We start from the raw sequence: 21,750 nt of genomic DNA on the forward strand, positions 1-21,750 counted from the left end.
TTAGGTCAAAAGGCCGAGAGGCGAAGTTGCACCATTCCTGGAAATATTACAATACCAGGTCGGTGCATGGAGTGGACGGGGCATGCCCCTGATCCAGCTCCCTGTCCAAAAATCAATTCAATATCATGTCCCCATAGGGGATATTAAACTGACAAGAACAGATTTTTTTTTAAATGTTTTATTCGTTGCCAATCTTTCCAATTCTTTGTCAGATCAACTTGTCAGATCATAAATGCCAAAGGTCACCTTGCGCACATCAAAGATCACTCTGCGCCAATGATTTTGCTCTTAGCCAAAAGGCCTAGAGCCAAAGCTGCACCGTTCCTGGAAGTACTGCAATACCAGGTTCGTGCCATGGAGGTGGACGGGTCAGGCCCCCCACCCACCTCCTATTTCCAAAAAGCATAGGAGAACCACCTTCCTGATCCAGGGAGAACCACTTTCTGGTCATGGTTACTCCCCTGTCAGGTCAGGTACGCATGATCTTAGCCAAAAGGCCGAGACTACACTTGATCTTAGCCAAAAGGCTCGACTAATAAAGGCAAATATTCCATATGCCTTCTTAATCACCTCATCCACCTTCAGGGATTTGTGGACCTGCACTCCAAGGTCCCTTTGTTCCACTACACTTTTTAGTGTCATACCATTTAATGTGCATTCCCTTGCCTTGTTAGCCCTCCCCAAATGCATTACCTCACACTTATCCGGATTGAATTCCATTTGCCACTGTTCTGCCCACCTGACCTGCACATTGATATCTTCCTGCAGTCTGCAGCTTTTTCCTTCATTGTCAACCACACAACCTATTTTTTGTCATTTGTAAACTTCTTAATTGTACCCCCAACATTTAAGTCCAAGTCATTGATATATACCACAAAAAGCAAGGACCCAGCACTGAACCCTGTGGAGTACCACTGGATACAGCCTTCCAGTCACAAAAACACCCATCAACCATTACCCTTTGCTTCCTGCCTCTGAGCCAATTTTGGATCCAACTTGCCACTTTGCCCTGGATCCCATGGGCGTTTACTTTCGTGAGTAGTCTGCTATGTGGGACCTTGTCAAAAGCTTTGCTAAAATCCATATACACTACATCATACGCATTGACCTCATCGACCCTCCTGGTTACCTCCTCGAAAAATTCAATCAAGTTAGTCAGACACAACCCAAAATACTAGAAATTAGCGCAGGAGAAATCAGAGCAACCAATTTTCATATTCATATTTTACAAGTCTTTCTGGCCCCACTCCTCCAGCCTTGCCTGTAGATCCTATAGAAAAATAATTTTTAAAATCCTCAACTTGACCCCACTTCCAACAGGGATAAAAAAAACTTTAAATGAATTTAAATTATATGGCTATCTATAGATATCGCTGTCTATATAAATAATAAATAGACCAATCAACGTTACATACAGCAACATTTTACTACACATTTTCATACATTTAACTCACATCTCCTTCATTACTAAACTGTTACAATATATAAAAACCTTCTAATACAAGTTTTATCCCAATTTCAAAAAAGCAAAAGTAACAAGAAAAGGTTATTGAACTCACTCAGCTTGTCGATCCATGTTCAGTACCAGAGTTCATATTCATCTTCCTTTGAATTCTTTCTAAACAAGTCAATGACCCAAAAGTTGAGAAGATGGATCGTTGTTCTTCAGAGTAAAATGGTGGAGAGCTTGAAAAGCACTCCATGCTTCCATACTGTGTCATACGCCGCTGACAGGTACACGAGTGCTACGGCGGTCTTGAGCTGGCGCTGGAAGCCTGCTCCGATGTGCGTTGTTAAATCTACCACTTGCTCATAGCAGTTACAGCTACTCTGGAAGCCTGCTTGCTCCTTCGGAATGGTTGGCTCAATGATGGGGGCTAGTCTGTGGATTACAGGTTGAGATCCAAAATCTGGAGTTCTGAAATGCAGAATGTTCCGGAATCCGGACTGATCTGTGCCGGGGCCTGCTCCTTACCTCGGTGCCCCACCTGCCCCCGCCCCGCCACCCCCTACACCTCGGTCCCCTGTTCCTTTCCTCGGTCCAAGCGTTTCCGGGGCTCAGGGCATTGGAAAGATATTCCGAAATCCAGAAATACCCTAAATCCGAAATGGCCTCGGCCCCGAGGTTTCCAGATTTTGGACGTTCCACCTGTAGTAGCTTCTCCAGCACTTTATAGCAAGTGCAAAATAAGCAGATCGAGCGGTAGCTGGAGGTTTCGCAAGCATTCTTTCCCTGCTTCAGAAGGCCAATTATTTTAGTCTCCCTCCAATTCCAAATAGGTGGAATTTTACCAGTTGTCAGTACCTCAAAGAAGAAGGTCAACCATCTCTTCGCTTTACGTCCCAGTGCTTTTAGGAATTCTGGGTAAACACCATCTGGACCAGCAGCTTTTCCAGATTTGGTTGGTGACAGGGCTGCGTTTAGTTCATCCGAGGTGAATGGATCAGACATAGTTGATGATGTTGGTGCCGCCATCAAGTTTGTCGAAAGCTGCCGCTTCATCTGGCATCGAAATTCTTTGTCCACCAGAGCCTTTGATGTTTGTATAGAGTGGGATGCAATGGTTTCCGCTCTGATTGTCGTCCTGTGTTTATAGGCGGGGTGAAGTTAGACTTCTCCATATGGCTCCTCCACCTTTCATATCTCGCCAAGTTCAAGGATTTCAGTATTGCGGTAGCTGTGGCTGAGTTCTTGTTCAGCGAATACTCCTGGTAGAGAGCCTCGTTTTCTTCCATCCAACAAGGAATATTTGTCTTTCTAACCCCCCCGCCCCGCCGAGGTGTACTGCGTTTTGCGGCAGCTTTAATAATTTCTATAAATCTGTTGAAGGCGTTGGTGGAATCCACCTGATGGTGGTGTCAACTGAATTTTGGAAGGTTTCCCAATTTGCATTTTTGAAGTTCCATCGTGATTCTGGTGTTGATGTAATGACAGGAATTTCAATGCCAATATTGATGATTGAGAGCCTGTGTTGACTGTTGGTGAAGTCGTCAAGAACGGTTCTGGAGACGATGACTGGGTTTCCTTTGCTGTTTTTAAGAGAGGAAACATAGGTCTGGGTTATATTCTCTCTGCCACCTTGACGAATGAAACGTACCTCGATCTTTGGCGTCAAAAAGGAGGAATTTACTTTCTAGTGAAGCCCACTGTACAATTGCTTCTCCATTATTGTTGGCATCTGCATAGCTCCCCATATTGTGTGGTGGCTATTAAAGTCTCCTGGATGGATTGCTGGACGGATGGATGTTGACTTGGAAGGAGCGGTGGGTGAGGCCACTGTACAAGTGGTGATTTGTAGACATTGGAGATTGTTAGCTCTCTTACACGTATTGCTGTAGTGAAAACTCCGGCAATACTGGTATGCTCAAGTTCAGTGCAGCCTTCAATGCTTTGTTTAACATAGCAGACGAGGCCATATTTGAGATGGTTATTGCAAACGATTAGGTCAAAACCTGTATCCGTCCTCTTGTGTCAAACTGTTGGATGTGTTCGATGTGTGTTTTTTGAAGCACCAGAACATCGACGCTGTGTTTCTTCAGTAACCTTTCGAGATATCCGCATTTTGAATGAGAGATGCCTTCGATGTTAAGTTGGCATATTCGGATAGCTGGGACTACATGTAGTTTTCTTGGGAGGGGACTATTCGATTTGCTGGGTTTGCTACTGTCACCGGAAGGTCGATTTAACAAGTTCGGTGTCCAGTGTCTCAACTCCTTGCTTAGCAACCGACGCTTCCTTCTGTACTCTGGCACCCAGAAGGGCAGAAAAAGGACATTGAACAACGGACTGCCACAGGGTTCTGTCCTGGCACCCATATTAGTCAACGTTTACACCAGTGATCTGCCCGAAACAGAGTTCTGCAAGTTCGTATATGCTGATGACATTGCCTTGGCCACGCAAAAAACAAATCTGTCCATTACGGAAAAGACCTTGACCAGTGATTTACAGAGGATGGGGGCCTACTTCTGCCGATGGCGATTCCGGCCAAACCCGCGAAAGACTGTCATCTCGACATTCTACTTCAACGTCTATCAAGCAAACCAAGTTTTGAAAGTCTCCTTTAGCGGAACAGAAGTAAACCATGCCACACAAAAGAATTCCAAGTGTTACCACAAGTACCAGCAAGAGATGAATTAAATAAAAATTATATGTCAGCCCTGATAAATATATAATGGATGAAAGCTTTGAGGATCAGCATTGCACCATAATTTGCAATGTAATTTTAAACAATTGTCCTTTCAGCAGTACTTCCAATAAATTAGTACAAAAAAACTGCACAATAAATGTTCTGTTAAGAATTATTAAAACTATGTGGCACTCTTTATGATCAAAATGTTGGATTCATGACGATCTCTATTCTTTTGATATAGCCAAGATTCTCAGTTTTCCTGTGGAGTTTTAGTATCTTTTTTAAGTAATTTTTTATTTGAACCAAATTCAGTTCTTTGGGCTAGAGTTTCCCTAACCTGCTTTTCTGGCGCCCTCATCCGAGGTGCGCCGCTTTTGCCCGCCTCCAAGCGCGCCGAAAAAAGACATCCGTATCTGGCCGCTCCCCAGCCTCTCATCGGTCGTGACGCAGTGTGGCCCAATGGATCGGGGACGGAGCCAGGTCCCGGCGCTGAAAACAGTGCCGGGACCTCTGCACATGCGCGCTAGAGTCTGCGTGCATGTGCAGTAGCTCCTGCAGGCCGTTTCTGCAAACGTGCGCAGGCTGTGTGGAAGGGGCCCGAAGTACACCGTCCCTAATCCTGGCCGAATAGGCTCCATCATCGCCAGTCCGCTGCGTTCCCTAAGGTAGGACTTCTATTTTTTATTTGTTATTTCCTGATTGATTTTGGTGCTTTAGGTACAGGGTTCCTTCTATTTTTTTATTTGTTATTTATTGATTGCTTATTACTTTGGTCTTGATGCTTTAGGTGCAGGGTTCCTACTATTTTATTTGTTAATTAATTGCTTATTACTTTTTGTGCTTTGTTTAGTGCTTGGTGATGCTTTAAATGTAGTTACTTGCGCTGATTCCTTAACTCTAGGTAAGGTTTTTCTGTGCGGACAGAAGTGGCAACATACGCTGGCCTAAGTTAGTTTGGAGCAACTATTTGCTTTACTTAACAAATTTCTAAATCTGGTATCTTTTTAGCCTAAAACAGGGGTGAGTGGCTGGGAACGCCCCTTTTGGAAAAAAAATGGAACTAAAAATAAACCGAACTAACTCACTTACACTGGCGTAAATTAAATGGCCAGAATTGCAACTAAAAAGATAGTCCAGAAAAATCAAGTTGCTTAAAAAAAAAGTAGCAACTCCTGGGGACACTTGGACCCATGATCACTGCTTTCATACATGCATGTTAAAATAAAAAAAAAAATTTAACTAAATCCAAAAGCCCAGCAGCCTCATACCATATTGGGGAAGTAAACAATAACATAATGAGATCTGTGCAGCAGAAAAAGTTGGCCGATTCTTTATACCAGATTTAGAAATTTGTTAAGTAAAACAAAAGGTTTTTTTTGGTATTATTGAATAAACAGTGACTTTTTCACATCAGTTTTACTGATTTAACCTAAAGATCAGGAGTCTTAAATGTACATTATCAAATTCTGCGGGATAATATTTCCAAGTAACACTGTTCATGTTTTGAAAAAAAATTGAATGGCGGAAAATCACAGTTCATTTAGCCAATTACATTTCATCCAGAGATGGTGCCTAGAAAAGATGATGGGCCCAAGTTTCCACACGCGCCTAGAACGGCGCAGTCCCGACCTGGACGCCCGTTTTTCGCGCCACAAAGTGCGCCTAAAAAGATCCTTGGTATTCTCCATCTACTTGCAGGTCCTCTGGCTCTCGGCGCAGCCAGCACGAGCTGTGGGGGGGCGGAGCCAGGTCCCTGCGCTGAAAACAGTGCCGGGACCGCTGCACATGCGCGCTACAGTGGGCACGCAAGTGCAGTAGCTCCAGGCGCCGAACTGTGTGGGAGGGGCCCGAAGCACGCAGCCCCTAGCCCTGGCTGAATGGCCTCACTGGGGCTGCGTGAATAAGGCTCCTCCCACGGCCAGCTCCTGCTCCTCCCCGACCAGACCCGACACCCGCTCCCTGCCCCCCCCCCGCCTCCAGACCAGACCCGACACCCATTCCCCGCCACCCCCGCTGCCTCCAGACCAGACCCGACATCCGCTCTCCGCCCTCCCCCTGCCTCCGGATCAGACCCGACACCCGCCCCCCCCCCACCCTGCCTCCGGACCAAACCAGACCCGACACCCGCGCCCCCCCCCCCGACTGACCCGACCCGACCCGTGCTCCTGTTCCCGCTCCCCGCCTCCCCGACTCGACCCGACCTCCTGTTCACGCTCCCCGCCTCCCCGACTGGACCCGACCCGCGCTCCCGCCCCCCGACCCGACCCCCCCCCAAACTGGACCCGACCCGACTCCCGCTCCCGGACTGGATCCGACCTGACCTCCACCCCCCTCCCTCCCTCTCTCTCTCTCTCTCTCCCCCCCCCGCTCTCCCTCTCCCCCCCCCCCCTCTCTCTCCCTTCCCCCTCTCTCTCCCTCCCCCCCCCCCCTCTCTCTCCCCCCCCCCCTCTCTCTCCCTTCCCCCTCTCTCTCCCTCCCCCCCCCGCCCCCGACCGGACCCAACCCAACGCCACCTACCTGTAAATCTGGTGCTGGGGACGGGCCGGCAGCCTTCGATCCCGAAAGGCCTGCCTGAAGCACTTTCACACAGGTAGGAAGATGGTTTATTTAATCTTTTCTTTGCTTATAAATGTTTATTCAGGTTGGATTTATTTGTATAATATTTGTAGAAGTATAAATAAGGATTTATTATAGAATTTAATGACTTCCCTTCCCCCCCCCACCTCGTTCTGGATGCCTAATTTGTAACCTGCGCCTGATTTTTTAATGCGTAGAACAGGTTTTTTCAGTTCTACAAAAATCTTCACTTGCTCCATTCTACTTTAGTTTGGAGTACGTTTTCACTGTGGAAACTTTCAAATCAGGCGTCAGTGGCCAGACTTGCCCCCTTTTGAAGAAAAAATTCTGTTCCAAAGTAGAACTGTTATACCTGACTAGAACTGCAGAAAAAAAAATGTGGAGAATTGCGATTTCTAAGATAGTCCGTTCTCCACCAGTTTCAGGCGCAAATCATGTGGAAACTTGGGCCCGATGTGTGGGGTTATTCCAAATCAGTTTCACTGTTAAAAACAATTAGGAACATAGGAATTGCTGGGCAGCAAAAGATCACAATCCATCTAGTTTGCCTTCTGCCATCCTGCTAGTCTCAAGATACAATGATAATGGAGTTGCTGACTAATCTTAGCAATCAATCTCTATCAAATCGTCTAGAACAGACCCAGTGAAAACCCCCAGGTCACAATCATGGTCACAGTCTAATTAAGTTTTAAAATGGCTTCAGGATATTCCCTTTACCACAAAAATATTAAACAAATTTGTAACCAATTCTTTAAAGACATGATTATTGGGATACTTCCATTCAATATTGATTTATATTGTTACTATATGAAATAGCTATTAATTATGTGACAAGGTTAAAATAAATACTAGAACCACTACTTTCTTTGATATGTATTAATCACTTGGACTTGGGTGTACAGGGCACAATTTCAAAGTTTGCAGATGACTCAAAACTTGGAAGTATAATGAACAGCGAGGAGGACGGTGATAGACTTCAAAAGGACATAGACAGGCTGATGGAATGGGCAGAACGTGGCAGATGAAATTTAATGCAGAAAAGTGCGAAGTGATACATTTTGGTAGGAAGGAGCGGCAATTAAACTATAGGGTACAATTCTAAAGGGGGTGCATGAACAGAGAGGCCTGGTGAGGTATATATGCACAAATCGTTGAAGATGACAGGGCAGGTTGAGAAAGTGATTATAAAAGCATACGGGATACTGGGCTTTATTAATAGAGGTATAGAGTACAAAAGCAAGGAAGTTATGATGAACTTTTAGACTTCAACTAAAGTATTGTGTCCAATTCTGGGCATCGCATTTTAGGAGGGGTGTGAAGGCCTTAGAGAGGGTGCAGAAAAGATTTATGAGAATGGTTCCAGAGATAGAATCATAGAAATTTACAGCACTGAAGGAGGTCATTTCGACCCATTGTGTCCGCGCCGGCCAACAAAGAGCTATCCAGCCTAATCCCACTTTCCAGCTCTTGGTCATAGCCTTGTAGGTTAGAAACATAGAAAATAGGTGCAGGAGTAGGCCATTCGGCCCTTCGAGCCTGCACCACCATTCAATATGATTACGGCTGATCATGAAACTTCAGTACCCCATTCCTGCTTTCTCTCCATCTCCTTGATCCCTTTAGCCGTAAGGGCCACATCTAACTCCCTTTTGACTTTATCTAACGAACTAGCCTCAACAACTTTCTGTGGTAGAGAATTCCACAGGTTCACAATTCTGAGTGAATAAGTTTCTCCTCATCTCGGTCCTAAATGACTTACACCTCATCCTTAGACTGTGATCCCTGGTTCTGGACTTCCCCAACATCGGGAACATTCTTCCTGCATCTAACCTGTCCAATCCCATCAGAATTTTATATGTTTCTATGAGATCCCCTCTCATTCTTCTAAATTCCAGTCTTTCTTCATATGTCAGTCCTGCCAACCCAGGAATCAGTCTGGTGAACCTTCGCTGCATTCCCTCAATAGCAAGAATGTCCTTCCTCAGATCAGGAGACTAAAACTGTACACAATATTCAAGTTGTGGCCTCACCAAGGCCCTGTACAACTGCAGTAAGACCTCCCTGCTCCTATACTCAAATCCTCTCGTTATGAAGGCCAACATGCCATTTGCCTTCTTCACCGCCTGCTGTCCCTGCATGCCAACTTTCAATAACTGATGTACCATGGCACCCAGGTCTCTTTGCACCTCCTCTTTTCCTAATCTGTCACCATTCAGATAATATTCTGCCTTCCTGTTTTTGCCATCAAAGTGGATAACCTCACATTTATCTATATTATACTGTATCTGCCATGCATTTGCCCACTCACCTAACTTGTCCAAGTCTTGTTTTTTGATTCTTTTCGGCGATTTAATGTGTGGGAGTTTTGTGAGTGTCTTGAGAGTTTTTGTTTTTTGTTGTTTGTAATTTCCCTGGGCCCGGCTCGCGGCGGTAATCAGTTCGGAAGGGTGTCCGGATTTCGGAGCATTTTCCGGATTCCAGACGGCCCCACCACAGACCGGCGTGGTGTCTGCATTTCGGAACATTCCGAATTTCGGAACTCCGGATTTCGGACACTCAATCTCTATTGGAGAAATTAATGGGACTGAAAGACGATAAATCCCCTGGACCTGATGGCCTACATCCTTGGGTTTTTTAAAAAGTGGCTACAGAGATAGTAGATGCATTGGTTGCCATCTTCCAAAATTCCATAGATTCTAGAAAGGTTCCCGTGGATTGGAAGGTAGCAAATGTAACCCTGCTTTTAAGAAAGGAGGGAGAGAGAAGATGGGGAACTATAGTTAGCCTAACATCAGTAGTAGGGAAAATGCTAGAATTTATATTATTAAGAACATGGTAATATGGCACTTAGAAAATAATAATGGGATTGGGCAGAATCAACACAGATTTCTAAAAGGGAAATCATGTTTGACAAGTTAAGAGTTTTTTGAGGTTGTAATTAGCAGAATAGATAAGGGGGAACCAGTGGATGTGGTGTATTTGGATTTTCAGAAGGCATTCGATAAGGTGCCACAGAAGAGATTATTAAACAAAATTAGGGCTCATGGAATTGGGGGTAATATACTAGCATGGATTGAGGATTTGGTTAACGGACAGAAAACAAAGAGTAGGAAAAACAGGTCATTTTCGGGTTAGCAGACTATAACTAGTAGGGTACCACAAGGGTCAGCTATTCACAATCTTTATCAATGATTTGAATGAGGGGACCAAATGTAATATATCCAAGTTTGCTGATGATACAAAGCTAGGTGGGAATGTAAGTTGTGAGGAGGATGCAAAGGGACTTCAAAGGGATACAGACAGGCTAAGTGTGTGTGCAAAAACATGCCAAATGGAATATAATGTAGAGAAATGTGAAGTTATCCACTTTGTTAGGAAAAATAGAAAAACTGAGTATTTTTTAAAAACGGTGAGAGATTGGGAAATGCTGGTGTTCAGAGGAACCTGGGTGTCTTTCTACATGAATCACAAAGATAACATGCAAGTACAGCAAGCAATTAAGAAAGCAAATGGTATGTTGTCCTTTATTACAAGAGGATTTGAGTATAAGTGTAAAGATGTCTTACTGCAATTATATAGGGCCCAGGTGAGACCACACCTGGAGCATCATGTACAGTTTTGGTCTCCTTACCCAAAGAAGGATATACTTGCCATTGAGGGAGTGCAACTAAGGTTCACCAGACTGATTCCTGGGATGGGGGATTGTCCGGAGGTGCAATTGTGTAGACTAGGCCTATATTCTCTAGAATTTAGAAGAATGAGAGGTGACCTCATTGAAACATACAAAATTCTTACAGGGTTTGACAGGGTAGATGCAGGGAGGATGTTTCCCCTGGCTGGGGAGTCTAGAACCTGGGGTGACAGAATAAGGGGTCGGCCATTTAGGATTGAGATGAGGAGAAATTTATTTACTCAGAGAGTGGTGAGTCTTTGGAATTCTCTACCCCAGAGGGCTGTGGATGCTCAGACATTGAGTATATTTAAGACAGAGATCGCTAGATTTTTGAATATTAAGGGAATCAAGGGATATGGGAATAGTGCAGGAAAGTGGAGTTGATAGAGAAGATCAGCCATGATCTTTAAGCAAACAGACTGAAAAGAGCCAACCCCCAGTGCCACAATCTGAGTGACAATTAAAGATTCAGATAAGCGGTACCACAGATGCTGGCCACATTACACACTATCTCCGACTATGAATGTTCTCCTACTTGTTGGATTTGTCGCTCAGTTGATTCATTGTTCTGAAGCATATGTAGGCATTCTAGGCAATATCTTACAATGGCTATCCACAGTTCATTCTTGCTTTTCTGTAGTATCTCACACTATTGTGCAGTAGCTATATACCCATTCACTCTGGCTGGCACTCAATAACCAATTGACGGGATCAAGAATTTCAACTTAAAACAAAATCATGGTGCCTATTTATTGAATTTGTTTTCTTCAACTGGTCCCTGCACACAAATATTTCCAAAGTTTCTAAAATATGAACTGATGACACAAATCCACAGCTAATGATCTAGTTTAGGGTAAATCGGTTGAATTCAGAGGTGCCTGGACAAGTAAAGTTGAAGTAGTGAATAGTAGAATTTAATGTAAAATAAGGCATACAAATTGCTTCAGGGAGCATGGAATATTGGCACAATTAATTAGTATTCACTGGCAAAGATGATAAAATAACATTTTATGATGCAAATATTATGCCTGAGCTTGAGGTATTTGTGGCATAGGGAAATATGATGTAATATCAGAAACATGACTAACCTCAGATGATAGAAATGAACACAAATAGAAGAATATAATGTCCTTATGGAGGACAGAACAGATAGAAATGGAGGTGGCACAGCTCTGTCAAGAGCACTGGCGAGGTTAAGGAAGTCGGTCCTATATTAAATAGCTCTGGATACACATTTTTGAGTGAACAGAACAGATCCCCAGGTAAGGTGGGATACCATATATTCTCTGAAAAAATTAAGTGTATGTGCAAACAAGAAACAGATACAGGTGCAGCGTAGAGAATCCAGAGTTCCGGAATCCAGACCGAACGGTGGTAGGGTCGCCCAGAATCGGTAAAATGTTCCGGAATCCAGACCCGGCGACCCTGCTGACCTTGGGGCCTCGCTGCCGCTTGCCTCACCCCGCTCGCCTCGCCGCCTCCTTGTGGGCCCGCTCAACGACCTCCTCGGCAGAGCTCGCCTGAACACCACCTCGGCGGGGCCGGCCCACCAGAACACCACCACGGCGGGGCCCCGCCTGCCCAAACATCTCGGCGGGACCCCGCCCGACAACATCCTCAGCGGGGGCTCGCCCGACAACCTCCTAGGCGGGGGCTCGCCCGACAACCTCCTAGGCAACGGCCCACCCGACGACGGCTTCCTCGGCGGCGCCAGCCCTACGACAGCTTCCTCAGCGGGGCAGACCCGTCCGACAACAACCGTGGCGGGGCCCACCCACCCGACAACATCCTTGATGGGGCCCGCCCGACGACATCCTTCTCGGCGGGGCCGGACGGCCCGAACTGCTCTTCGGCGAGAATTCCCCACCCTTTCCGACATTCTGAAATCCGGAAATACCCGAACCTGGGCTTGGGTGTTTCTGGACTCGTGACGTCAGAAAACAAATCGAAAATCCCGGAATCCAGAACAACCCTGGTCCCGAGGGCTCTGGATTTTAGGCGCTGCACTTGTATAGAATCGGTACAGCACATTGGAGGCCAGTCAGCCAGTGGCAACTGTCTTGCAAGAGCAATTCAGCTAGTCCCATTACCCCGCCCTTTCCCCGGAGCCTTGCAATTTTATTTCCTTCAGGTACTTATCCAATTCCCTTCTGAAAGCCTATTGAATCTGCCTCCACCACCCTTTCAGGCCATGCATTCCAGATCCAAATCACTCGTTGCGTAAAAAAGTTTTCCATGTCACCTTTAGATATTCTGCCAATCACCTTAAATCTGTCTCCTCTGTTTATCGCCAATAGGAACAGTTTATCTCTATCTACTCTGTCTGAATCCCTCATGATTTTTAACACCGCAATCAAATCTCCTCTCAACCTTCTCTGCTCTAAGGAGAACAACCCCAGCTTCTCCAGTCTATCCACGTAACTGAAGTCCCTCATCCTTGGAATCATTCTCGTAAATCTTTCCTACACTCTAAGGCCTTCACATTCTTCCTAAAGTGCGGTGCCCAGAATACTCCCGTTGAGATCGGACTAGTGTTTTATAAAGGTTCATCATAACTTCCTTGCTTTTGTACTCTATGCCGCTATTTATAAAGCCCAGTATCCCATACGTTATTTTAACCGCTTTCTCAACCTGCCCTGCCACCTTCAACAATTTGTGCACATATAACCCCAGGTCTCCCTGTTCATGCACCCCCTTTAGAATTGTACTCTTTAGTTTATATTGTCTTTCCTCGTTCTTTCTACCAAAATATATCACTTCGCACTTTTCTGCGCTGAATTTCATTTGCCATGTGTCCACCCATTCCACCAGCCTGTCTATCTGCTCTTGAAGTCTATCCCTATCCTACTCACTGGTCACTATGCTTCCAAGTTTTGTCTCATCTGAAATTTTGAAATAGTGCCCTGTACACCCAAGTCCAAGTCATTAATATACATCAAGAAAAGCAGTGGTCCTCGTATTGACCCGAGGAACCCTCCAGTCCGGAAAACAACCGTTCACCACTACTCCCTGTTTCCTGTCACTTTTCCAATTTGGTGTCCATGTTGCCACTTCTATTCCATGGGCTTCAAATTTGCTGGCAAGCCTATTATGTGGCACTTTATCAAACGCCTTTTGGAAGTCCATGTACGCATCAACCGCATTGCCCTCATCAACCCTCTCTGTTAACTCATAAAAATTCAATCATGTTAGTTAAACACAATTTGCCTTTAACAAATCCTTGCTGGCTTCAACTTAATTAATCCACACTTATCCAAGTGACTGTTAAGTTGGTCCCGGATTATCATTTCTAAATGCTTCCTCACCACCGAGGTTAAACTGGCCGGCCTGTATTTGCTGGGTTTATCCTTACACCCTTTTTGGAACAAGGGTGTAATATTTGTAATTCTCCAGTCCTCTGGCACCACACCACGTATCCAAGGATGATTGGAAGATTGGAACGTCCACAATTTCCACTTTTACTTCCCATAGCATCCTAGGATGCATCCCATCCAGTCCTGGTGACTAAGTACAGCCAGCCTTTATCGTACCTCATCTTTCAATTTTTAGACCATCCAGTATCTCAACTATGACTTTGGCAGCATCTTCTTCCTTGGTAAAGACGGATGCAAAATTCTCATTTAATACCTCAGTCATGCCCTCTGCCTCCATGCGGAGGTCTCCATTTTGGTTCCTAATCGGCCCCACCCCTCCTCTCGCTACCCATTTACTATTTATATGCCTATAGAAGACTTTTAGATTCCCTTTTATGTTAGCTGACAATCTATTCTCATACTCTCTCTTTGCCCCTCTTATTTCCTTTTTCACTTCCCCTCTGAACTTTCTAGATTCAGTCTGGTTCTCACTTGTATTCTCAACCTGACATCTGTCATAAGCCTCTTTTTTCTGCTTCATCTTACTCTCTATTTCTTTCATCATCCAGGAAGCTCTGGTTTTGGTTGCCCTATCTTTCCCCTTCATGGGAATATACTTCGACTGTACACTAACCATCTCCTCTTTAACGACAATCCATTGTTCAATTACAGTTTTGCCTGCCAATCTTTGATTCCAATTTACCTGGGCCAGATCCATTCTGAACCCACTAAAATTGGTCCTCCTCCGATTAAATATTTTAACTAGATTGCTCCTTGTCCTTCTCCATAGCTAATCTAAACCTGTTCCATAAATGTTCCCTACTGACATCTGATCCACCTGACGCATCTCATTCCTCAGAACTAGATCCAGCAATTCATCCTTCTTGTTGGGCCCGAAACGTACCGATCAAGAAGGTTCTCCTGAACACTTCAGAAATTCTTCCCCCTCTCTACCCTTTGCACTATTACTATCCCGCAGTTTAGATTAGGATAAGTCTGTGATTTCATCCAACCTATTACATAGAAATAATACAAACAAGTCAGTCAGCCCAGCCAGTCTATGTAGTCATAATCTCATGTATCCATTCTGTTCCCATATCCCTTTAATCCCCGTTCTTTCATCCAGTGACCTATCTAGTTCTTAAAAGTTGACATGGCCTGTTTCAATTACTAACTTCAGTAGTGCATTCTGAAGCCTCACACAACTCTTTCTGCAAAACATTTGTAAAATGGTGGCCTGTCTGCATCTGCAATGCACCAAGCAACTGGTTCTTGAAGTGTGTTTAATCTTCTGTCTATGACCCCTTGTTCTTGACCTCTCAACTACTGGAAACAGTCTGCTTCTGTCTACCTTGTTCCATCCTTTCATAATTTTAAAATGTTTATTATATTGTCTCATAATCTTCATTGTTTTAATGACTTTCAATCCCATCTGCCACATTTTGGCCATTCCAATATCCCTTTGCAGCTTCCTTTTGTCTTCTTAATTAGTTATTATGCCTCCTATATCAGTATTGTCTACAAATTTGGACACCTTTTCCTTTAGCCCTATATCCAAATCATAGATTATTTTTGTTTATCAGTGTAATCAATATGCACTCAATCAACATTCATGAAATAAACAGTATATTTACCATAAAGACAGGAAGATCAATTTGATGATTGGCTGTCAAGTCATGGTCCTTCGAACATTGCTGCAAACCTGCTACGGGACTAAGAACATAATAGGAGCAGGAGTAGGCCATTCGGCCCTTCCAGCCTACTCTGCCATTCAATAAGATCATGGCTGATCTTCTACTTCAACTCCACCTTTCTGCATTGTCGACATATCCCTCGCTTCCCTTAATATCCAAAAATCTATCGATCTCCGTTTTGAATATACTCAACACCTGAGCATCCACACCCTTCTGGGATAGAGAATTCCAAAGAATCACAACCCTTTGAATGAAGAAATTTCTCCTCATCTCAGTCCTAAATGGCCGACTCCTTATTCTGAGACAGTGAACTCCTAGTTCTAGACTCTACAGCACAGGGAATACTTATCTTTATTAGCCAAGACATAGAATACAAGAGCAGGGAAGTTATACTTGAATGGTATAAAGTTAGGCCACAATTAGAGTACAGGTACAACATCCCGAATTTGGAACTCCGAAAACCAAAATTGTCCGAAAACCAGACATTTTACGCGTCGTAGATGGAGTCGTCCGGAATCTGGAATTATTCTCTGAAAACTTGAGGCGGCTAAGATGGCGACATCGGGAAGCGAGGGACGAGGAAATTAAAAAATCGCAGCGTCAGATGGCCGTGGGCGGTGGGAATCGGCAAGGAGCGGCGTGAATGTAGAGATGAGATGAGCTATTGATGAAAATTCAGCACCCTCTGTGTGGCACCCCACCAACAATCCGCACTCACCTAGGGACTCGCTCATCGATGGCCCTTCCCTTCGACTCTGGATAGCCCTGAGCACCAGTGCGAACAGTAAGGCCCGAAATCCGGCACAACCCGAAATCCGGCCTGGATTAAGTCGAGGATTCCGATTTTAGGACGTTATACCTGTACTACGTGCAGTTCTGGTCACCACATTACAGGAAAGATATGATGGCACTGGAGAGGGTACAGAGGAGATTTATGAGGATGTTGCCTGGACTGGAGAATTTTAACGATGAAGACAGATTGGATAGGCTGGGTTTGTTTTCTTTGGAACAGAGGAGGCTGAAGGGAGATCCTATTGAGGTGTCTAAAATTATGAGTGGCCTAGATTGAGTGGATCGGAAGGAACTACTTCCTTTAGCAGAAGGGTCAACAACCAGGAGGCATAACTTTAAAGTAATCGGGAGGTTTAGAGGGAATTTGAGGGGAAATTTCTTCACCCAGTGGGTGGTGGGAGGCTGGAACTCGCTGCCTGAAAGGGTGGCAGAAACCCTCACCACATTTAAAAAGTATTTGGATGTGCACTTGAAGTGCCGTAACTTACAGGGCTATGGACCAAGAGCTGGAAAGTGGGATTAGGCTGGATAGCTCTTGGTTGGCCGGCGCGGACACTATGGGCCGAAAAGGCCTCTCCTTCCGTGCTGTTAATTTCTATGATTCTATGAGAATGTGGAACTTGCTACCACAGGGAGTGGTTGAAGAGAATAGTATAGATGCATTTAAGTCCTATGTCAAGCCCTGTAAGAATTGTATATGTTTTAATGAGATCACCTCTAATTTTTTTTAATTCTCGGGAATATAGGCCTAGTCTCCTCAATCTTTCCTCATAAGACAATTACCCCATCTCAGGAATCAGTCTGGTGAACCTTCGCTGCACCCCCTTCAATGTAAGTATATCTTTCCTTAGGTAAGGAGATCAAAACTGTACACGGTACCAGGCCCTATATAATTGCACAGGCTTAGCAGAGCAAGGTCTTGGTCCAGTGGTAAGGGGGTCCAAGACAACTGGAGACCAGGCACTACTGTATGGGCCTAGGTGTGCAATGGCTATCCCATATTAAAAGAACTCATGCACAGGCATCTTCCACCCCTTCAAAATGAAGTTCGGGATCTGGAACATCAGGACCCTCATGGACAACCCCAACAGTGACAGACCGGAACGCCGCACCGGCATTGCTGCCGGGGAACTCAGATGCTTCAACGTCGACATCGCCGCCCTAAGCGAGACCCGGCGGGCAGGGGAAGGCCAGCTCAAAGAACAAGGTGGAGGTTACACCTTCTCGAGAAAGGCAAAACAGAGGAAGAACACCAGCTCCATGGAGTTGGCTTCGCATTCACGAACAAGCTGGTCGGCCGCCTCAGAGACTCCCCCTGCGGGATTAGCAAACGTCTCATGACTTTCCGGTTCACCCGGAACCAGTGCGCCACAGTTATCAGCGCGTATGCCCCAACACTCGACGCAACTGATGAGGCCAAAGAGGAAATCTACTCTAGCCTCGAACAATCCCTGTCCTGAGTCCCTACAGATGACAAACTGATCCTCCTCGGCGACTTCAACGCCAGAGTCAGTAACGACACAGACCTCTGGGGAGGCGTGATCAGCAGTGAGGGGATAAGGAAAACCAACTCCAGCAGTACCTTGCTCCTGACAAAATGCCTCGAACTCGACCTAGTCATCACCAACATCTTGTTCCGCCAAAGGAACAAGTACAAGGCATCGTGCTCCAAGCACTGGCACCTACCCGACTACATTATCGTCTGAGCAAGGGACCGCAAGGACAAGCGCATCGCCGACGACTGCTGGACGGACCACCACCTAACATTAATATAGCCCCAAAGCGGCGTCAGCAACAGAAGCAATGTCATAGAAAAATCAACGCCGGGTCACTCAAAGACCCAGTTAAGAGAGCCCTCTGCAGCCAGCGCCTCACTGCCAACCCTTGATGACCCCGAGATGCAGAATGTCCACAGTGCTTGGTCTGCTCTCCAGGCCACCATAAACATCGCCTACGAAGAGATACTCGATCACTCAACCAGGAAACACCAGGACTAGTTTGATGAGAATGACAAGGAATAAACCGCATGCGCAGGGCATTTCTGAACTTAAAGCAGCAATCCAATTCGGGAGCAGCAAAGCAGCTCTACAGACGGCTGAAGGCCGAGATCCCACAAGAAACCTGCGACCTAAAGAATAGATGGTGGGTGGAGAAAGCACAGGAGATTCCGCAGCTGGTCGACAGCCATGGCGTGCGAGGATTCTTCACTGCAATTAAGTTCACCTACGGCCTAAGCAGCCAAGGCCCCATCCCACTGCTGGTCAAGAACGGGGAGACAATCATCAAGGACATCGAGGCAGTCAGGGCCCACTGGAAGGAGCATTTCGAAGATCTCCTTAATCGAGACTCTGCCTTGACATGAGTGTCGGCGATTCCATCCCGCAGCATGCTACCTGCGACCATCTCAGCAAAACCCCAGCCCTGCACGAGGTAGAAAAGGCCATCCATCCATCAGCTCAAGAACAAGAAGACATCAGGAGCATATGGAGTCCATGCTGAGGCACTAAAGTATGTTGGAGAAGCACTATTGGCACAAATGCATGACCTCATCTCTCCTATCTGGAGAGAGGAGAGCATGCCGGGAGATCTCAGAGGTCTATCTTTAAAAAAGGGGACAAGTCCAACTGCATCAACTACAGAGGAATCTCCCTATTCTCAGCCACTGGGAAAGTCATCGCAAGACTCCTCCTCAACTGTCTTCGCCCTGTGGCTAATGAGCTCCTCCCAGAGTCGCAATGAGGATTTTGTCCACTAAGGAGTACAACAAACATGATCTTCACCGCTCGATGACGACAGAAGTGGGAACAGCACCAACCCTTATACATAGCTTTCTTTGACTTCACAAAGGCCTTTGACACTGAGAATCACGAGGGACTATGGAGCATCCTCCTCCATTTCGGCTGCCCCCAAAAGTTTGTCACCATCCTCCGCCTGCTCCACGACGACATGCAAGCCGTGATCCTGACCAATGGATCCACCACAGACCCAATCCACATCCGGAACGGGGTCAAGCAGGGCTGCGTCATCGCACCACTGCTCTTCTCAATCTTCCTCGCTGCAATGCTCCACCTCACGCTCAACATGCTCCCTGCGGGAGTGGAACTAAACTATAGAACCAGTGGGAACATGTTCAACCTTCATCGCCTCCAGTCTACATCCAAGGTTGTCCCATCCTCCATCATCGAACTACAGTACGCGGACAACGCTTCCGTCTGCGCACATTCAGAGGTTGAACTCCAAGCCATCGTCAACACCTTCACCAAGGCGTACGAAAGCATGGGCCTTACACTAAACATCCGTAAGACAAAGGTCCTCCACCAACCTGACTCCGCCACACAGCACTGACCCCCGGTCATCAAAATCCACGGTGCAGCTTTGGACAACCTGGACCATTTTCCCATACCTCGGGAGCCTTCTATCAACAAGGGCAGACTTTGACAACGAGATCCAACATCGCCTCCAGTGCACCAGCGCAGCCTTCGGTCGCCTGAGGAAGAGAGTGTTCGAAGAATAGGACCTCAAATCTGGTACCAAGCTTATGTTCTACAGGGCTGTAGTGATACCCGCCCTCCTTCATGGCTCAGAGAGGTAGACCATATACAGTAGACACCTCAAAGTGCTGGAGAAATACCACCAATGCTGCCTCCGCAAGATCCTGCAAATCCATTGGGAGGATAGACACACCAATGTCAGTGTTCTCGATCAGGTCAACATCCCCAGCATCGAAGCACTGACCATACTCAACCAGCTCCGTTGGGCGGGCCACATTGTCCGCATCCCCGACATGAGACTGCCGAAGCAAGCGCTCTATTCGGAACTCCTACATGGCAAGCGAGCCCCAATTGGGCAGAGGAAACGTTTCAAAGACACCCTCAAAGTCTCCTTGATAAAGTGCAACATCCCCACCGGCACCTGGGGGTCCCTGGCCCAAGACCGCCCTAAGTGGAGGAAGAGCATCCGGGAGGGCACTGACCACCTCAAGTCTCGTCATCGAGAGCATGCAGAAAGCAAGCGCAGGCAGTGGAAGGAGCCTGCGGCAAACCAGACTCCCCATCCACCCTTTCCTTCAACATTGACAGAGACTGTACAGTCACTTGAGAACTCACTTTTAGAGTGGAAGCAAGACTTCCTCGATTTCGAGGAACTGCCTATGATGAGTTTTAGACTCCCCAGCCAGGGGAAACATCCTCCCAGCATCTACTCTGTCAAGTCCTTTAAGAATATTATATGTTTTAATGAGATCACCTCTCATTCTTCTAAATTCTCAGGAATATAGGCCTAATTTACTCCATCTCTCCTCACAGGACAATCCTCTCATCCAAGGAATCAGTCTAGAGAGCCTTTATTACACTCCCTCTAAAGCAAGTATATCCTTCCTTAGGCAAGGAGATCAAAATTGCCCACAGTACTCCAGGTGTGGTCTTACCAAAGCACCATATAATTGCAGTAAGTCTTCTTTACTTTTATACTCTGCTCCCTTTGTAATTAAGGCCAACATACCATTTGCTTTACTCATTTTTTTGCTGTACCTGCACGTTAACTTTTTGTGATTCAGATACAAGGACACCCAGGTCCCTCTGAATACCAATATTTCCTAGTCTCTCACCTTGTAAAAATAATCTGCTCTTCTATTTTTCCTGCCGCAGTGGAGAACTTCACATTTCTCCACATTACATTCCAAATGCCATCTTCTTGCCCACTCACTTAACTGGTCCCTTTGAACCTCTTTGCATCCTCCTAACAACTTACTTTCTCAACTAGCTTTTTATTGACAGCAAACTTGGATACATTACACTTGGTCCCCTCATCTAAGTTATTAATATCATCATAGGCAGTCCCTCGGAGTCGAGAGTGACTTGCTTCCACTCTAAAAATAAGTTCTCAGGTGGCTGAAGAGTCCAATGCAGGACCTACAGTCTCTATCGCAGATGGGGCAGACAGTGGTTGAAGGAAAGGGTGTGTGGGGAGCTTGGGTTGACGCACGCTCCTTCTGATGTCTGCGCTTGGTTTCTGCTTGCTCTCGGCGATGAGACTCGAGATGCTCAGCGCCTTCTCGGATGCTCTTCCTCCACTTTGGGCGGTCTTGGGCCAGGGATTCCCAGATGCCGGTGGGGATGTTGCACTTTATCAAGGAGGCTTTAAGGGTATCTTTAAAGGGTTTCCTCTACCCACCTGGGGCTCACTTGCCGTGACGAAGCTCGGAGTAGAGCGCTTGCTTTGGGATTCTCGTGTTGGGCATGCAGACGATGTGGCCCGCCCAACGGAGCTGATCGAACCTGGTCACTGCTTCGATGCTGGGAATGTTGACCTGAGCAAGGACACTGACGTCGGTGTGTCTATCCTCCCAATTGATTTGCAGGATCGAGCAGAGGCAGCACTGGTGGTATCTCCCCAGCGCTTTGAGATGTCTGCTATATATAGTCCACGTTTCTGAGCCATATAGGAGGGCAGATATCACCACTGCCCTGTAGACTATAAGCTTGGTGCTAGATTTGAGGTCCTGGTCGTCAAACACTCTCTTCCTCAGGCGA

At 46.1% G+C, this 21,750-nt stretch overlaps 1 protein-coding gene and 2 pseudogenes across 3 annotated transcripts in view; all 3 read right to left on the minus strand.

Moving 5' to 3' along the window:
• ldlrad4a (low density lipoprotein receptor class A domain containing 4a) overlaps positions 1 to 21,750 on the minus strand; it is a 440,909-nt gene that overhangs the window by 179,944 nt on the left and 239,215 nt on the right. The gene's annotated exons all lie outside the window — the stretch shown is intronic.
• On the minus strand, positions 22 to 180 carry LOC139279277 (U2 spliceosomal RNA; annotated as a pseudogene).
• LOC139279026 (U2 spliceosomal RNA) lies at positions 309 to 510 on the minus strand (annotated as a pseudogene).

This window comes from Pristiophorus japonicus, chromosome 1, assembly GCF_044704955.1.
Source record: "Pristiophorus japonicus isolate sPriJap1 chromosome 1, sPriJap1.hap1, whole genome shotgun sequence".
NCBI lineage: Eukaryota > Metazoa > Chordata > Chondrichthyes > Pristiophoridae > Pristiophorus > Pristiophorus japonicus.